General features: G+C 39.8%; 1 protein-coding gene across 1 annotated transcript in view; it reads right to left on the reverse strand.

The window, feature by feature from the left end:
• The window catches only part of LOC124285749 (neuropeptides capa receptor-like), a 74,230-nt gene that overhangs the window by 26,212 nt on the left and 30,244 nt on the right, over positions 1 to 17,774 (reverse strand). The gene's annotated exons all lie outside the window — the stretch shown is intronic.

Here is a 17,774-nt window from a genome sequence, read left to right on the forward strand (position 1 = left end):
GCTCAACGTAGTCGTCATCTACAGAGCATGAAAACCACGAGATTCACGCTGTGGTCCTTCGCATGGTCGGAGTCATATCATGATAAAAAGAAACAGAAGAGATAGTTGGAAGGAAAGTCAAGCAACTCTTGCCACAAGATAGAAGTTTAACGGGATTTCGTATCTTGAAATATAGACATTTAAAGAAGTGTTAACACATTTTCAAGATGTATATTTCGTGAAGCTGGTTTGTGAAGCTGTGCTCGACACGAAATTAATGAAATATTGCTGAGGTGAAGTTACATTTTAACTCAATCGCTGGTAAGCTGTGTGAACCTCAGCAATCAGGCCTCTAATGTTATTGACAGAAAGCACGCATGTGTTTTAATAATGCACGTGCAGTAAAAGTATTTGTTGGTACAAGGCAGCCCGTTAAGAAAGTACTGAGTTGAAAGTTTATCTTCGTTTATCACAATAAATTATCCCTCATGTGCTGACAGTAACGAGAGGAAGGCAACCGTCTGTAGATAATGTCAACATCAATCTGAATTCACGGAGTAAACATCTAGACATTTATCTTCGGTAAACAGCCCAAGCCTTTAAATGTTTCTTGTCAATGCCAACTGATAGATACCGCCATCCTTTATAATCACCAGAGGCAAGACCAACCCTGATGGTTTCAACTCTACTTTCCATTACCACAAGCAGTTACAGCATTGAGATATATTTCTTAATATGAAATAATGTTCAAATAACTGTTTCACATATGATGTATGTTCCTGTTTAGAACATATTTCATTTATCAGTGTCCAACACCTGTATCAGTTTCACAATGTAAATTATAACAAGAAGTAAACTACGTGTATTTAACCGTAAAATGACCGTGGTCGGATGCCAATGACTACACTAACGGTGCTTGAAATAATGTTCAGAGAGTATTAAGAGCATGCCTGAAACAATAAACAACTCAGATGGTTAACCTATAAAGTAATAACAACTTTTTGTAAATGTCGTTTTGCACATGAACGTGTTGCTTAAAGTCATCAAGCTGCAAGATGGCATTGTTCTATAAACATGATAAAGACACGTATTCCAATAATTACCGTTTTGGTTAAATAGGATGTGGTTGAGTGAGTGAGTGAGTATAGTTTTACGCCGCTTTTAGCAATATTCCAGCAATATCACGGCGGGGGACACCAAAAATGGGCTTCACTCAAAGAACCCATGTGGGGAATCGAACCCGGGTCTTCAGCGTGACGAGCGAACAATTTAACCACTAGGCTACCCCACCGCCCGGATGTGGTTGAGGTTAAACGGCACTGTGATATCATGGAAAGTAACACTTCAGTGTCACATACAGGAATGTACTTATACAAATTTTCTTGCAGAATGAACGATTGACAATTCCATCTTTGTTTCTGCGAAAGTAAGATATTTTATGAACAGAAGTTCATACAATATGTATAACAAGTGATTTCTCATGGACACCGTGCTGTCCACTAAAACGTAAACATCTCGAAAAAACGTCAAGACGATTTGTTTTCATGAAGTGATTGATGCGGTTCTATAATTTAAAAATGGTCTCAGTAATTTACGTGGTCATCAAATGAAAACATTCTTCTTGTTTGTAATTCAGAGACCGATTTTATGTAATAAATATTCTCTCACCGTTGTGGGTTTTTCATATTCGCATCGGTAGTACATATATTCAGCCGGACAAAAGAGAGTATAGGCTTGAAACTTATATTTGACAAATAAAATTACTAATGTTATCAACACGTTACTTGGATGAAAATAGTAGTGATGATATCGTTATAGCCCAAATACATCTCTCATACTAGCATCTTGCATGTTCCCATCAAAAGCCAATTTTGTTTTGTTTCCATATTAGTCAAACATGGGTGTAAACTTTCAAATTATTTTTCCCGGCAGTTTATCATGCAAACATGTAAACATGTCCATTGCACATATGCTGTTCAAGTTGAATAACTGCCAAGTTCAAGCACAAGACGTTATGGAACATGCAATGCAACAAAAAGTAGATAGGCTTTTTCCAAACCGTCGGGTGGTGATAGACACTAATTACTGGAAGCTACTCACTCTGTGTGAAGATAACGTTACGGTTTGTTGTAAACACATATTTCGGGGATACATTTAGAAACGTGTAAAGAAGATAAGACTTTGAATATGTAACGTGTGTTCCAGTGAAATGCGAATGAAATTGTGACACAGTGTGTTAGAAAGATAGCGAAATGATTAGCTCGTTTGAAACAGCAATGTTGAAGCTAACACGGCACATTAACTTGTACGATAATATGTTTCTGAGTGAATGAGTGGCTAAGTGAGTGAGTGGCTATAAGTGGCGCAGTGGGCGAGCTGGCTTAGGCGCCAGGATACTGATCCAGCGAGGTTGAGGTGCCGGGATCGAGCCCACCTGTGACCGGGTGTAAAAACCTTGGAGTCAACTTTGCGCGCAGGCTCTTTCAGTGTCGTCACAACCCCTAGTGTACAGTACACAACACTGTGCACTTAAAAGAACCCACGAATCCGTTGGTATATGACCAGATGGTGGACACATGAATACATGCAAACACCTAAGTTGCTGGTACAGCAACTGCAGTGAAGTTGGACAAAGTACTGTCTATGTGTCCCTGTCCACCCAGCTGTGAATGGGTACCTCGTTAGGATGAGAAAGCCACAATAGCTCTGTGCGCCTAGTGACAGCAAGAGTTGTATGCTCCCCAGGGAGTTGAGATTGATAATACGATGTGCCGTTGAGATTGACATCCAATGATCGAGGGAAAAAATGCCAGTGCCTTGAGCATGCACTAGTTGCGTGGATATGTGCACTATATAAATATCCTATAATAAATAATAATAATAAAATAAAGTGGCTGAGCGAGTGAGCGATGGAATGAGTGAGTGTGGTTTACGTTGCTTTGAACAATATTCCTGCATCTTTTGGCGGTTGACTACAGAAATGGGCGTCACACGTGTACTTTTGTAATGCTTGTCTTCAATACACACATGCACACGCATAATTGTTTTCATTTTTATCAAATAATATTATACCCGGAAAGAGGATTCGGACTCGATCCTCGGTCGCGTCTAACCACAATACTTAGCAAAATGGTAGTTTTTGCCGCTCGGCCGAATTAATAATACAACAATGTGTTGTTCTTACACAATAAGTTGACCAATTTCGGAATGGTAATGTATCTTCAAGTAGCTATGCCAAAATATAGCTTGTCTGCAGAGAAAGCATTGTGCTGTCTGCGTTGCAACTACCATCTTAAATCACGGTAAGCCAATTTGCATAGAGATACTGATGCTCACAGATCAATCCGCCAATTTACATAACAATCTCTTTGTTTCTGACATTTGAATTAATGAATTGTAGGATGTTTCCAAAAGATCTTAAAACAGGTTCAAAGGTTCCTTATGCTTTTTGTACTCTTGATCCTTTTGATAGCATTGATGTGATGTCAAATGATGCATTTGATGTTATTCAAAGTGATGGGGAAAACATCTGCACAAACAGGATTTTTATGATCTTTGAGATGCAGATACAAAAGGCGACTGGTTTCAACAGTCTGGTGCCCATACCCTGTTTAGAGCTTAACGTTGCATTTAGTGCCTTGTGAGACCTAGTGTGGATGTAGTTAAGATGTTGAAAGGGTTATCAGTATTTGGTTGATTAGTTTATAGCATATAACCTGAATTAACGGTCAAGTGAAGTGGTATTGGGATGACAAGACTTAAATGCTTGACTGCCCTCTGTCCCAAGATTTGAGCCTCTTTACGAGTCTCTCGATGGGTTATGGCGAATGTTCATATGTAAAAATGTATTTTGATAAAAAAAAATATAACGTCATCGCTAGAGAATGAAAAGTCCCGAATCCATGTCCAGTCTTCACGGGGCTTCAAAAGCAAAACAGATATGAAAATTAGATACGAATGGATCACTACAAAATGATGACATCAGGTGTTTCTTTGCTTAAACGTAAATATGAAATACACAATGCCATTTTAGAAAGTGGTCAAATGTAACATATGTTATATTTGGGATTACACTTTCTTAGTAAAGTACAGATTCTAGTACTTTTTTGGGTTGAGTCCCATCCGGGACTCGAATCCACACCCTCAGAGTCAGGCACCTGGTTAGAATCCCGAATGGGACTCAACCCAAAAAGTACTAGAATCTGTACTTTATTAACACAGTTTAATCCAAATATAACATTTGATAAACGTAAATACTTCCTATTCTACGGGTAGAATCCGACATTCACACATCAAGCATGAAACAGCAATCTATGTACATTTTGTCGGAAACAACATCCTTAATGGTTCGGATAACTTCGAAGGAATCGGCGGTTTTCTCTGGTCCATATGAATGAATCGTCACATTGTCAGACTATATTCATTCAACATACCACTTCACGGACATTCGTAACACCCTTGTTTACCCCGACGCAGTGAAAACAGACTACAGTGGACTGTGTATAATCCGACATCTGAATTATCCGACAATCTGTGAATTTCGACATATTTTTTGGGTCCCGGCAGCGTTCTTCTACATTATCATCATTTAACCATTGAATTATGGGCTGAGAAAAGGGATCGTTTAATTTGGTGAGATCAGTGAGTCAGTGATATACCTGGACAGTCCAATGATATACTGTCCAATGACATACATATACATATAAATACAGAATGTTTTTTTCCTTTATTTACCAAGAAAATAGCTACTAAGCATTAATTTTATGATATAAGCCAGTTACAATGTATGGTACTGTTTGAAAAGTATTCGAAGAAGGAGGCATTGAATTATCCGACACTCTGTAAAATCCGACATTTTTTACCGGTCCCAGTGAGTGTCGGATTATACAGTGTCCACTGTATTTCTTACTCACACTCTCAATAGGGCCTGTAAGTCTCGCAAAGGGCGCTACTTCCGGTACCCGGCTCCCTTTGGGGCCCAGCTAACTTCCGGTGTCAGATTTCTGGTGGCAAGCGTATATTCAAGAACAAGTTCCGGTTCCACTTGCGCCAAATATGACTTACTAGACCGAACCAAGTGTACAAACATGACTGGCTGTCACAGCTGTTGATAGTCGCAATAGTTGGCTATATTGGGTATGGATAGATCGCAGATTTGTTATTCCTGCAAGGATTATCGATTCCTTTCTGTCAACTGACAACCACGAGACCATTCGAAAAGATATGTAACGTTGTTTGTCACCGGAAGTACTAAGGTCCCAAAGTTTTATGACCTACTTACGGGCCCGATAAAACCTTCAAAACGGTTTGTCGTAGACAAGTGGAAAAGGTTTCCAAATTTGCTGACCAGATCTAGAGATAACAATGGTGCCAGAAACAATTCCCAATTTGGACAAGTTAATTGTGTTTCATAAACACAGAGTTTTAATTTTCCACACTAGTTGTAGTTGTAATTGTGATATTCTAGTTGTTTACTGACCTTCGTCGACAGGTTTTAGTAATATACATCTATTCTATTTCAATGTCACATATGTTCTCGTCACGACATGGCTGCAATATTGCCGATGTGACGTTAAATAATAATTCACTCAATCACTCACTCACTCATAAACACAGGCCCATGATTCAGTCGATTTTGTCCATTGGACGTTACTTTCAGTAAAATGATGATGATTATAAAAATGTCGGTTTTGTCGCTTTAATTGTGAGGCGGTGAAAATGGTGTGCCGCGTATAATCACTCACTTCAAACAAACCTACACTACAAACATTCTCAGTAATTTCAATTTTGAAAACGGACAACACATCTAAATGATGTAAAAACAAATGAAAAACAAAATTTCATGTTTTTCATTTATTTTTTCGGTAATGATGCTGTTGTCTGTCAATCTGCTTCTGGACTTCTTAATATCCGTGGACTTCACGACGCATCAATACTGGGTCCCAAAAGCATAACGGCAATTCTTTATCTCAGTTTCCAATTACCGTCATCGATGAAATGAGGTAGTCTGCCCCATGTTAACGGCCAGGCAGATGTTGTAAGAACATGAGATGGTAACATAAAATACGCCTAAGTTATTTAAACTTCAACATTTTTCGTCAAACCTTGATGCGAAGACGGCAAGCAGGCAGTGTCAGGGTAATCTAAACAGCAAGCCTCTAATTCATTGCAGGATTAAATAAGCGCCCACTCAATTTTCCTAAAAAATCCGAAGTCTTAAAAGAACGACGTGGTACAAAATACATGTCGCCCCAGAAAATCATGTCTTCTAATATCCCGTGATGTGTCGATTGTGCTATGTGATTAAAGTAGCCGTTATAAGACCTCTGTTGTTGTATCAGTTCATACAGTTCTCTCAGGACTTTCGGCCCGATGGCCCATTTAGAGAGTGATGATACCCTGTATTCACATGTTCTAAGAAATTAATTATATCGTCGTCGGAAACAATTTTCTATAGCGTTAAATATCATCAGCTGAAGACAATGTAACACGAAAATAGGTTTCAAGTTCGAAGCCTGTCATTTCAAGCCAAATCGATTTATAACTTTCATTCCAAAGTTCATTGCAGTTGGTTTGGCACACAGGTTCTCAGTTTGGAATAAACACACGAATATGTCGTTAGTTAATTCCTGTGGATGTTTACATTTACCTAGTTGCAGCCATGTACATAAACAATAGTGTAGCTTATATGTACAGGAGGTTCCTCTGACAAAAATATGTTGATGTATCGTTCAGTTTCACGCGATGGGTAGGAGTCTTCCCTTGAAGAGATGAATACTTACATCCTTTTGGAACTGGAACTGTTTGCATCGATAACTGATGTCAGCGTTACTATTGAGCTGCCAGAATGTTGAAGGTATTTACGAGCTTTACATAGCGGATGAATCAAAATTTATGTTGTGGTATTCGATAGCTTCGTTTAGGTCTGCACCTCGGTTTTGACTTTGAATTGTCTGTTCAGAACCATTGTATGAGTCTCTGTAATTCACAGTAATAGCATGCGTATGTCTTTGGGTGCAGATGTCATTGCTTCAGTTCATCAGTGATTCTACATGACTCTGGATCATGGGTGCGCGAACATTGTACTTGCAATTGAGGGCAGCATCAAAAGAGGCAAATGAAGACATGCACGTCAGTAGGGTGTGTTGATGCACACATATTGGGGAATCTGCCGTTGATTCGTTTTGCCATCCTCAAGATAAAAATATCCTTAGTGCTTCGGGTTATGTTATTGTTGAGAAATTAAATGGAAGTATACACATTCGAATAAGATATAAGATATAAATACCTTATTCAATGCACTACGCATCAAGTTCTTTATGATTTAGGGGTATTATGCACCGAACTCCAAAAGGCATTAGTCAGTTCAGTAATATTGCAGATATGGTTCAACACGCTTACCCTTTCGTCATCCCTGATTTTCACTGATCCATTCATATAGTCGCCGCTGGTGTGACGTTTAGATCAGTTGAATATATTTTGTCCAGTACTCGAGGCTTTCTATTCGCTGATGTTGACGTTTTGCGTCTCTAAATTCTGGATCGATGTGGGTTTTTTTCAGGATGACAAGAAACTGTATAAACGGAATGAATAAGAGGAACATTTGCAGCTTCGAAATATATTTCGGAAACCCGGACGCATTCTGACTCTTAATCAAGAATCCTGGAACATCTAAGGGACGTAAATCAGTTCAGTATATGGTTACACCGACGAGATGACACAGGAACTAATTACCAAGATATCGATTCAAGGATTTATACGAAGTGAATTTTGAGGTATACACTATTTGCTACCCCTTCAACAATACCTTGAAGGGATGAGGCTGAAGATGACCATGAGTACTCAGTGACTGAGTGTCATTCGTAACTCATTTGTTCTTTTGCTTGTTGTTTAACTCTCACCAATATTCCAGCTATATGACGGCGGTCAGTAAACAAACAAGTCTGGGCCAGACAATCAACAACATGAGCAATGATCTGCGCAATTAGGATACGATGACATGTGTCCACCAAGTCAGCTATCCTGACCACCCGATATTGTTAGTCGCCTCTTACGACAAACATGGGTTGCTTAAGACCAATTCCAACCCGGATCTTCTCGGGTCATTCGTGCATAAAACGGTTACTCCAACCTAACAAAATTACGCAAAGACGATAACGTGAACGATTTGCTTTCAACCTTTGTTGCAGAAGGGTAACAGAATTGTAAATATACCTCATAACTAACGTTTCAACTGTTTGATCATAGGGACTGATCATAATGTTTGTATTCTTTGGAAACATTCTATTTATTCAAAGAAGGGATTTCCAACTTGGATAACAGACAACCACAGCATTGTGTGCACATCGGTTTCTATCTAACGGAGCAACAGCCACCGACATTTCAGACAAAATCCTTGTCCGGAACACTGCCTATCTTGATGTACCGATTGCAACCCTTCTGATAACATATTCCGAATAATGATTAATGCAATAACACTTATCTTCACAAATAATCCAATTACTGTCGCCACAAGATCTGGGGACATTGATTCATTGCCTCTGGCATACACGTGACAACATACCAGGTCGGTTTGTCCCTCAGGAGGTGACACTGGCACAGAGTTCTTGACTGCAGACAATCGAATAATGTTGTCAAGGCAAATACACACACTCATGCCAAAGCTTAAATTACATTTGCTCTGAAATTGTCAGCAGAGGTCAGTAATAGCTTACATTTTTAGTTATTCTTGAAGGATTAACCCAAATAGATTCGCAGCGTGGTATATGAGGCTTGGAGATGAGGCGTCTTTTGATGAGTGCATATATTTTCAGCGACCACTTTTCCATAATATAGTTAATGGCATACATTGGTCGCTTACGACCCGCAACAAAATAACCACGAGTACGATCTTAGGGTCGAATGTACTGGGGTCTGATGAGTTCCTAAGGGATATTATATTCCAACAGAAACATCTTTTCCCACCAAGCTAGTAGTCTATACTGACCATTATCCAAAAACATCCTCATACAAGTTGACAAAATCAGTTCATTTAACATACACGTACTTTATTATTGACAACATATTTTTGACTACGGACATAGAGATACATAAATCCGTATTTCACATGCGATGTTAAACCGGTTGGGCAGGACCAGCTTACCCTTTTCACAACGACCCGTGAAGATCCGGGTAAAACCGGTTAGAATTGGCCTCATGATCGATGCTGATACTGTTGATCACTGGATTGTCTGGTCCAGACTCCATTATTTACAGACCGCCGTCACATAGCTGGAGTAAGCTTAAAATTATACTCACTCACTCACTATCTTGTGCTTGGTTGCCCTTTTGATATATATGGTTCGTGTATATCAGTTAATCACACGCGTTTTTGTAAAATATTATGACACAATATTTTAAACGCCTCTTCTCAAAAGTTTGCTTGTGCTTTTAATCCAATATTTGCTTTTGCTTTTTAAATTTGAGCTGAAATTTAATTCAATAAACATGCAACTATAAATCAGTCAATTACTTTGTGTTTCATCAAAGACACATCTTTAAATGCCAAGAGCCTGTCAGATATTTTTGAATTGATATAATGAGTTCGAAGTTTTTACATAAATCGATTGCTTGATGTAATTTCAATTGCCTTTGTTAACCTGCCACGTTCAAATAGAGGCTAACGAACGACGTGTATAATATAAAACATCAGAGCATGAGAATAACCAGTTTGGAGTATCCGCCAAAGCAAATGCAATTAGGTATAAAAGGCAAAAATTATTTGAATATGTGACTCAAATGCAGGGATGCCATCAAGTGTTTGTGAAAAGGGTTGGTCGGTGGTTTTGTTGTTTAACAACGCACTCAGCAATATTCCAGCTATATGGCGGCGGTCTGTAAATAATCGAGTCTGGACCAGACAATCCAGTGATCAACAGCATGAGCACCGATCTACGCAATTGGGATACGATGACATGTGTCCACAAAGTCAGCGAGGCTGACCACCCGACATGTTAGTCACCTCTTACCACAAGCATGGGTTACTGAAATTCAATTCTACCCCGGATCTTCACGGGTCGAGCACAAGACAAGAAAAGTAGGCATGCTATTAACGTAAACATCACCAACTTTTCTAAGATAAGTGAAGTCGACCCGATTTTAAGACATTATTTTACACTTTATGGGAAGGATGGCGTAAGATAACTATTGTTGGGTTATACGCGGATCTTATGCGAAGCAACATGGAAGTGAGTGAGTGAGTGAATACTTAACGTCACATCCGCAATATTTCAGCAACATGGAAGAGTCTTGACGAGTGAGTCTCTACAGCCGCCATACAGAGCTCTCTTAATGTGACAGGCTCCCCCCTTAAATCAAGACCAGTGCTTTTTAGCTGTCAAATTATCTCGACATGTTAACACATTGAGCATTCACACCAGCCTTAAGAGGGATGGTAGGATTCTAAGAGCATTGGCCTGGTCACAGTAAAACTGTTATGTTATGTTTCGTCGTAAATCGATCTGATCATTTCAAGCCATGAGGTATTGACATCAATCATTGTGGAACATTTACGGATGTTATCCATATTTTTCTCCTTGTTTGTGCGTATGTTCCCTGCATTGCAGTATATCAAGGGATTTGGGCTCTTTAAGAAAACGCATCAATAATATCATTGTTATGGTACACCTACAGAATACCGGATACCAACCAGCCATATTGTTTAGTGTCACGTCACCCTAACCATAACGCTAACCCTAACCCTAAACCTTACCCTTGCCCTTACACTAACCCTAACCCTAAACCTTACCCTAACCCTGACCCTAAGTAAACTCGCCTGCTTTCAAAGATGGCGGACAGTATCCGGTATTCTGTAGTCTTACCTTTACCTTCATGTTTGTTTGTTGGTTTGTTGTTTAACGCCACATTCAGCAATATTCCAGCTACATGGCAGCTGTCTGTAAATAAGCGCGTCTGGACAAGATAATCCAGTGATCAACATCATGTGCATCGATCTACGCAATTGTGATACGTTGACGTTATGTATAAGCAAGTCATCAGGATCATGAACATGAATTATACATGGCTATCTGATGAGTTCACTCAAAATTCCCAAATCACTTTATACGGAAAAGGTGACTTTATTCTTTGATTGTTTTTCAACGTGGCAACATAAATATATGAGACAAATGACGACGGCCTATAAATACTTGACTAGATAATTCAGTGATTGATATTGTGAACAACTATCTACAATGACATGCAACATACCTCGTCACAGAGTCAGAGCAGATCCATTTGGTGTCCTCCTGCGACCATCACAGTGAGTGAATGGATTTAGTTTTACGCCGCACTGAGCAATATTCCAGCTATATTGCGGCGGTCTGTAAATAATCGAGTCTGGACCAGACAATCCAGTGATCAAGAGCATAAGCATCGATCTGCGCAATTGGGAACCGATGACATGTGTCAACCAAGCCAGCGAGCCTGACCACCCGATCCCGTTTGTCGCCTCTTACGACAAGCATGGGTTACTGAAGATCAATATTCTAACCCGGACCTTCACGGGTCGCGTAATCAAGTTGCTGGAGGACGAAATTTAACGGTTAGTCCAAACAGGATATTCCCTCTTGTAATATCTTGTATTAATAACATGTGTGAAAAACGAATGTTTTTGACGAAGATCGGTTTGTGCTTTGAACATTTGTGATAAGGAACGATCAAATGAATAATGCATCTGAACTCGAGGGAAAGTTTGCGACATTTCTAAAGCTTTCGTATTGCACAACAAGGAATGAGACAGCATTAATGGCTGAGTGAGTATGTTTAATATTAACAGGATATGGCATAAAGGCAGTAAATATCACCTAATTCTGCTGTCCAATTAATTTTCCATAGTTTCGCCCTTTAGGCTCCCTGAATCTTATGATCGTGGGTATAATCATATTCCTATTGAGTACAACCATTGTGCAATGGTAGCGTCTTATGTCACCCATGAAGCAGAGAATGAAGCAGTATGAAGAAGCCCATAACACGAACCAAAGTCTCAAATGGAAATTGCGCAGAGGAATTAAAAGCAATATTTAATCTTGTCAGAATGAGCGGCTGCGGCAGGAAGCCAGAGCAGATGTGAGAGGTTTGCCCCGTGTGAGCTATTACCTCCTATTCAAGGCTTTCCTACTTTCCCAGAAGCTGGAGCTAAGCATTGAAGACCAAATCGCAGAGCACAGCGGCTGATTACAGTGACAGTATGCCAGTCTGAGATGATTGGAGAGTCACTCCTAACACCTCGATCCAACGTATCTGCTAATTACAGCAATAATGTCAGGTCAATAATGTCAGCTGGAGATGCTATCGCCACCCTCATAGGTCTGATCTATGCATACGGGTCGAAACACTCCATCTTCAACCTAACAGTTCAGTCTTCATCAACGGTCTCGAAGGACACTTCTATCTCAGTTCACCACCCCAGGGTAATAATTGTGCAGTAAAACGTATATTATCCATGCCCCGAGTTTTAGTTGTGTAAGTACAAAGCGCTGTCGCTTGAACGATAAGGAAATATTGAGCTTTGTATATACTCAAGAGACACTTTCTTTGAGGTTGAGTTTATGAGAAATGACAAAAATATTCCCCCCAGACAAAATACTCGTTATCTTCAAAGCCCTGGTGCATGACTGAGTTTGAAAAACAGTAAAACTAACCACGCTGAATATGTCCTGAAAAACCTTTTATACACCAAACTTTCTGTTTCAAGAAACCCTTGAGACTGAAAGTTTGCTGTGTAAAAAGGTTCTCTGGGGCAGAATCAGACAGGGATTTCATACACGAGACGATAAGTTAGATGTCAGAATTTCACAACTTTCTCAGCATTGTTTCCCAGTGTCTTGTTTACAAAGCATTTGCACAGCGTCGTAGTTCCAGCGAATGCAAGGACGGACTAGACCTTGACAGATGATTGTAAACCAGACTGGCCTATCATTAGAGTATATCAATCTATTGTTCACTCCAACAGGGCAGAAGTAAGTGGACAAGACGCTCCCCCTGGGCGGTAATCGACCTGCCCTTACCGTGACCCCGCAAATGCACCTTCACTCTGCTCTCCGCGAGGTACCTCAGTTGGAAAATCAGATGCGCGATGATAGACTTGCCTTCATCATTTCCTGAATAACGAGCTTGGAAAGGTAACTTAGCGGTATTACGGAGCATCAAGCATCTCCTTCATTTTAAAATGTTTCAGCTGCTGTCGTAGTGGTCAGCATTGGCCTGTAGGTACAAATCTATTCGAAATAGCTCACCGTGATGACAGATTAACCTTGAAAATTAATGGTGTAGTTTCATATTGCTCGTCTTTCGAATGATTTAGCAGCACATTTGGGTACTCGAGTTCTAAACACCAGTGTTGACAGTAACGCCGTTTTGTACATTGTTTTGCTTGTCAATTGTAGACTTCCAGCACTCTTTAGAAATGCCACGCTGCACAACGAGTTGTGGCGTAAATGGCGACTTGTCCATTCGCAGTACCTATGGTCTTAGGTGTAGCTGTTAATTCGCTTTTGTTCCCCTTTGATGTTGCAGGATCCTCTGTCTCGATTACTCGATATCCCCGTTTGTAATGGACCAAACACATTCTCGTCGGCTGATACTGAATCATCTAACAATATACCATATACCTGAAATGCCCAAGAAGGATACACAACTGGCGGTCTCATTTGAATGTGACTTTTCGTCTCTAGTACGGATTTTCGAATCTTCATTAAGATTAAATTAACAATGTTCATTGCTTTGTTAAAAACCGCACCCGTCTTCAGTCGACTTCCCTTGAAATCCCCACCTCTCAACCCCTGGCGATAGATCTCCTTCAAAAATGTCTAGACTTAATACATTGTAAACACCGTCCTGAGTGATATTAACACACGGTATCTATCAAATCATGTTGACTAGCCATTGCTTATTGGACTTAACATGAACTATAAAACAAAGTTAGAAGACGAATATAGTGCCATGTGAATAGCAATAGCTAAAAGCGGACCGGAATACCCTTTTTTGGTGTCTACCATTCCTCTTTGTAATCTTTTCCGAGTGATTCCAACAGCAGTCCTGTAAACCATGTTGCAGGAGATTAGCCTGCTAGTCTGGCCTGGTCTGAGTCAGACCATGTTCCTAATCTGGCAATCTGAGCTATTCTGTCGATGCAAACAGTGGATAACATCACTGTTGCCATATGGCTATACACGTAAACACTATTTATGTATTGGTTTTACCAACGTTGTCGAGTGACCAGATAATGTTATTGTTGGCTGGTTGATAAGGTCAGAGTTGAGGAAATGCGTCTATATGGCTGGGAATATGCATCTTTGGAGATTCAAGATATAATGATCGCAAATGTATATTTGAATGGACACAATAGTTATTGTGTAATTTGCTCTGAGGTTGTGATGTATGGTACAAGATTTTTGTGACTCAATAATCCCCGGAAACAAATGTTAGTAGTTTGAAATGGCAGATGCTGAACGAGATGGACATTTATGAAAAACAGAGTAAGTTGACATACATCTGATGAGCCGGAGTCCAGATGTGCTCAAACAAGAGATTTGCAGAAGCTTAAGTCAGAAAAACATTTGCGTTACCTCAAAAGAAACTCCACCATACATTAAACTATTGTTTTTAACTTTGTTTCAATATTTTAAGCAGCACGTGTTTTTCTTGTCAAACTAGAAAAGCAACAAAAAATGAAATATCATTCAGTACACTGTACCATTCCTACGTCTGTCATATTTTGAACTTATTTATTTAATATTTATATACTTTTTTTATTTCAGTGGGAGCGACTTTCGGTGTAAAGTTCCAACACCTACATGTACGCAGGAACGTCACTGAAAGTGTAATATCGAAATTGTTTATCCTTATTATGTTATCTTTCCCTATCATATTGTTTTGTTTATTGGAATCACATTCCAATGGTGATATCATGTGTTTAAGAAAGGTAAGTGTATCCTGTCCTATTGGTGCCACCTCACAAAAACACTTACAAAGACAAGTTAACTGTTCACCTGAAAACCTGTGAACCTGAGAACCTGTGGCACACGTCAAAATATACTGATGTGTAGTGTATGGTAAATACCTTTCTGTCATAAAACAGATTGAAAACGTAGCCAAAATAGATTTTAAATGTAGCAATTAATTTCAGGTTTCTTTTGCTTTTAGATATAGAAATATTTTTTTCAGGATATCGACAAATATTTCTTCTCAATAAATCAGTACTTTTGTAATATAGATTCATCCAACAACTTAAAAAGCAACAACGCTAACAGTCGTAATTAGAAGGCCGAAAGCCGAAACCCGTAGCTGTTTCATGAAGAGTCTGTTCTTCTGCTATGTCCATTGTTCTTTCTTGATCAAGAAGACCATTACAGGAAAGCGAACATAAACATTGTCTGTTTCAAAATGTCTGGATTCTCCTGTCTTCCGTTCTAGGAAAATATCACCAACAGGATCAGGGTCGTCGTGATCTCTAAGTAATGAGTCACCACTTAGAGATCACGATAACCGCTGATTCCATTGGTGTTATTTTCCTGGAATGTTTGACGGGAGACTCCCAGACAAAACAAGTTCAAAGCGATCGTAAAATGATGAGGGTTATGATGGAATATGAGGACCATCTCTTGAGTCTTGCTGGCTGTGCGTGAGCTATGTAACGCACATCGTTAGCATTTTTTAGAAGTCGACTTAGATGATGAAGTGTTTTCCAGAACCGTTTCAACATTTACACAGTGTAGGAACATTTTCACCTTTCAAACACAATTGTTACATAGGAAGTATAATGCATTGACCTCTGTTGTCCATTACCAGCCTAAATGTTGGTCTCCAACTGGAGCTGGTGGTATTATGGCGTTGTGTCCGATACTGAAACCAAATTTGGTACGTGTGTGTGTGAGAGAGAGACATACGTGTGTGTATGTTTGCGTGTGTGTGTGCGTGCGTGCGTGCGCACAATTTCCTCACACCAAATCTCTTTAATGTAATTTTACTGTCATGGTGTGCAATCGCTTGAAGTCGGTGACAAAACACTTGCATTATGAAGTCCAATGTTTTAGTCACTTTAAATCGAACAGTGACTACGAATGTTACCAGCAGACCTTTTTGAAGACTGATGCCTTACGTTTTAATAAACCTTTTGCTGAGGAAATGTGTAATGGAGGAAATAAAGGATTTGTCATTTGTCGCCCTTCCTGTGTTGTAGGTCTGTGATGTGAGTGGTGTCGACATTCCAAAATGATTGGATTTGTTTGTGGCAATTTCCCGCTTCATCTAAGCCTTTGAAGAATTTCTTGTTATAATACAGATCCACATCCATTAGCATCCGAAAGACTGTAGAACAAGAGGGATGACAAGGACGTTGTATTTGTCAGCTTTTCTTTTATGTGCAGTTGACCAGCAGTTCCCGCCTTTGGTGTCAATATTTCACAACTTCTGAAGGACACACTAGCATACTCTTGATAATCAGTGGCGGTGGGGTAGCCTAGTGGTTAAAGCGTTCGCTCGTCACGCCGGAGACCCGAGTTCGATTCCCCACATGGGTACAATGTGTGAAGCCCATTTCTGGTGTCTCCGCTGGAATATTGCTAAAAGCGGCGTAAAACTATACACACTCACCCACATTCTTGATAATCAGCCAAGATTTCAAAGGGCGTCATTCGACTCTTGCTGTAATCCTTTTTTAATCAGGGAATACTTCAGCCTTAAGTTTAGTAAGATTCATAAAGAAAGACATTATTAAACGGATCCCTGACCCAAAAATAGGACTTGTTTATGATATATCTTCATAAATCGCTCAGCCTTGTCTGCTTTTAGCTTAAGTTTCCTGTGGTTATGGTTTTGTCGTTTTTATGTATTCGAATAGTGACAGCGTCAGTAAGTACAATAACGTTAGAGCCATGCCCTTTCAACCCTTCCTACTGCTTTTCCAGGCAGATTACACCGAAAGGATAGCAGGAACTGTATGCATAGTGATCCATAGATTAGTGTAACATAGCTTACACGTAACCATGGAAACTTTACGAAACATTTAATTATTTACGTTTTTATGCCTATAATGTCAGACAACATGAATTGAGTAAACCCATTTTGGTAGCATGATTAGGGTTGATATGTTCACATATGAGTGGCATTATAGGATTGACCATCTGTGGTATTAAAGTCGTTAAATCAACGAGGCCGTTAAAACTGGTATGACGTAGTCTGGCTCGTTGTATACTGGGTACCAGGAAGGACGGTTTGGATAAGTGACTCATGAACCTTAGCCTCGTGTAGACGTTAGTGCATTGTGCCAGTTCATTGGACGAATTTCATCAAGGGATGTGTATAAATGCGATATTTATTTAGTCGAAACGTGTGTGGTACGAAAACTCGAAGTGTCATGTCAACCCTGACGTTGCTAAATAAGGGCCCTGTCACACTTCTGAGTATCCTAATTCTTTATGCGTTACGCATTGACATTTCTTTCATACGCAGCCGTACGCACAATACGCACCTCATATGCATCTCAATCATTTTATGTAAGATTTATGTACGCCGACATGCGCACAGTACGGTCCACTACGCGAGATTGCTGCGTACGCTGTTACGCAGGTCATAAGATATAAATACGCAATGCATCAGTCCCGGATCGGTCGAGCGCGGTATGAGTCTGCTATGTGTTCGTGAGGGATAAGCGGTTCAATACGCTGATCTCTCGGCACCAGCTATGAGCCGCGTAATTTGGACGTATACATAGAGTACTTGCAGCACAGCTACAACGCACGCTGAACAAACTAATT

The sequence above is a fragment of the Haliotis rubra genome, unplaced genomic scaffold (genome assembly GCF_003918875.1).
Source record: "Haliotis rubra isolate DU_JTF1 unplaced genomic scaffold, ASM391887v1 Scf368, whole genome shotgun sequence".
Taxonomy (NCBI): Eukaryota; Metazoa; Mollusca; class Gastropoda; order Lepetellida; family Haliotidae; genus Haliotis; species Haliotis rubra.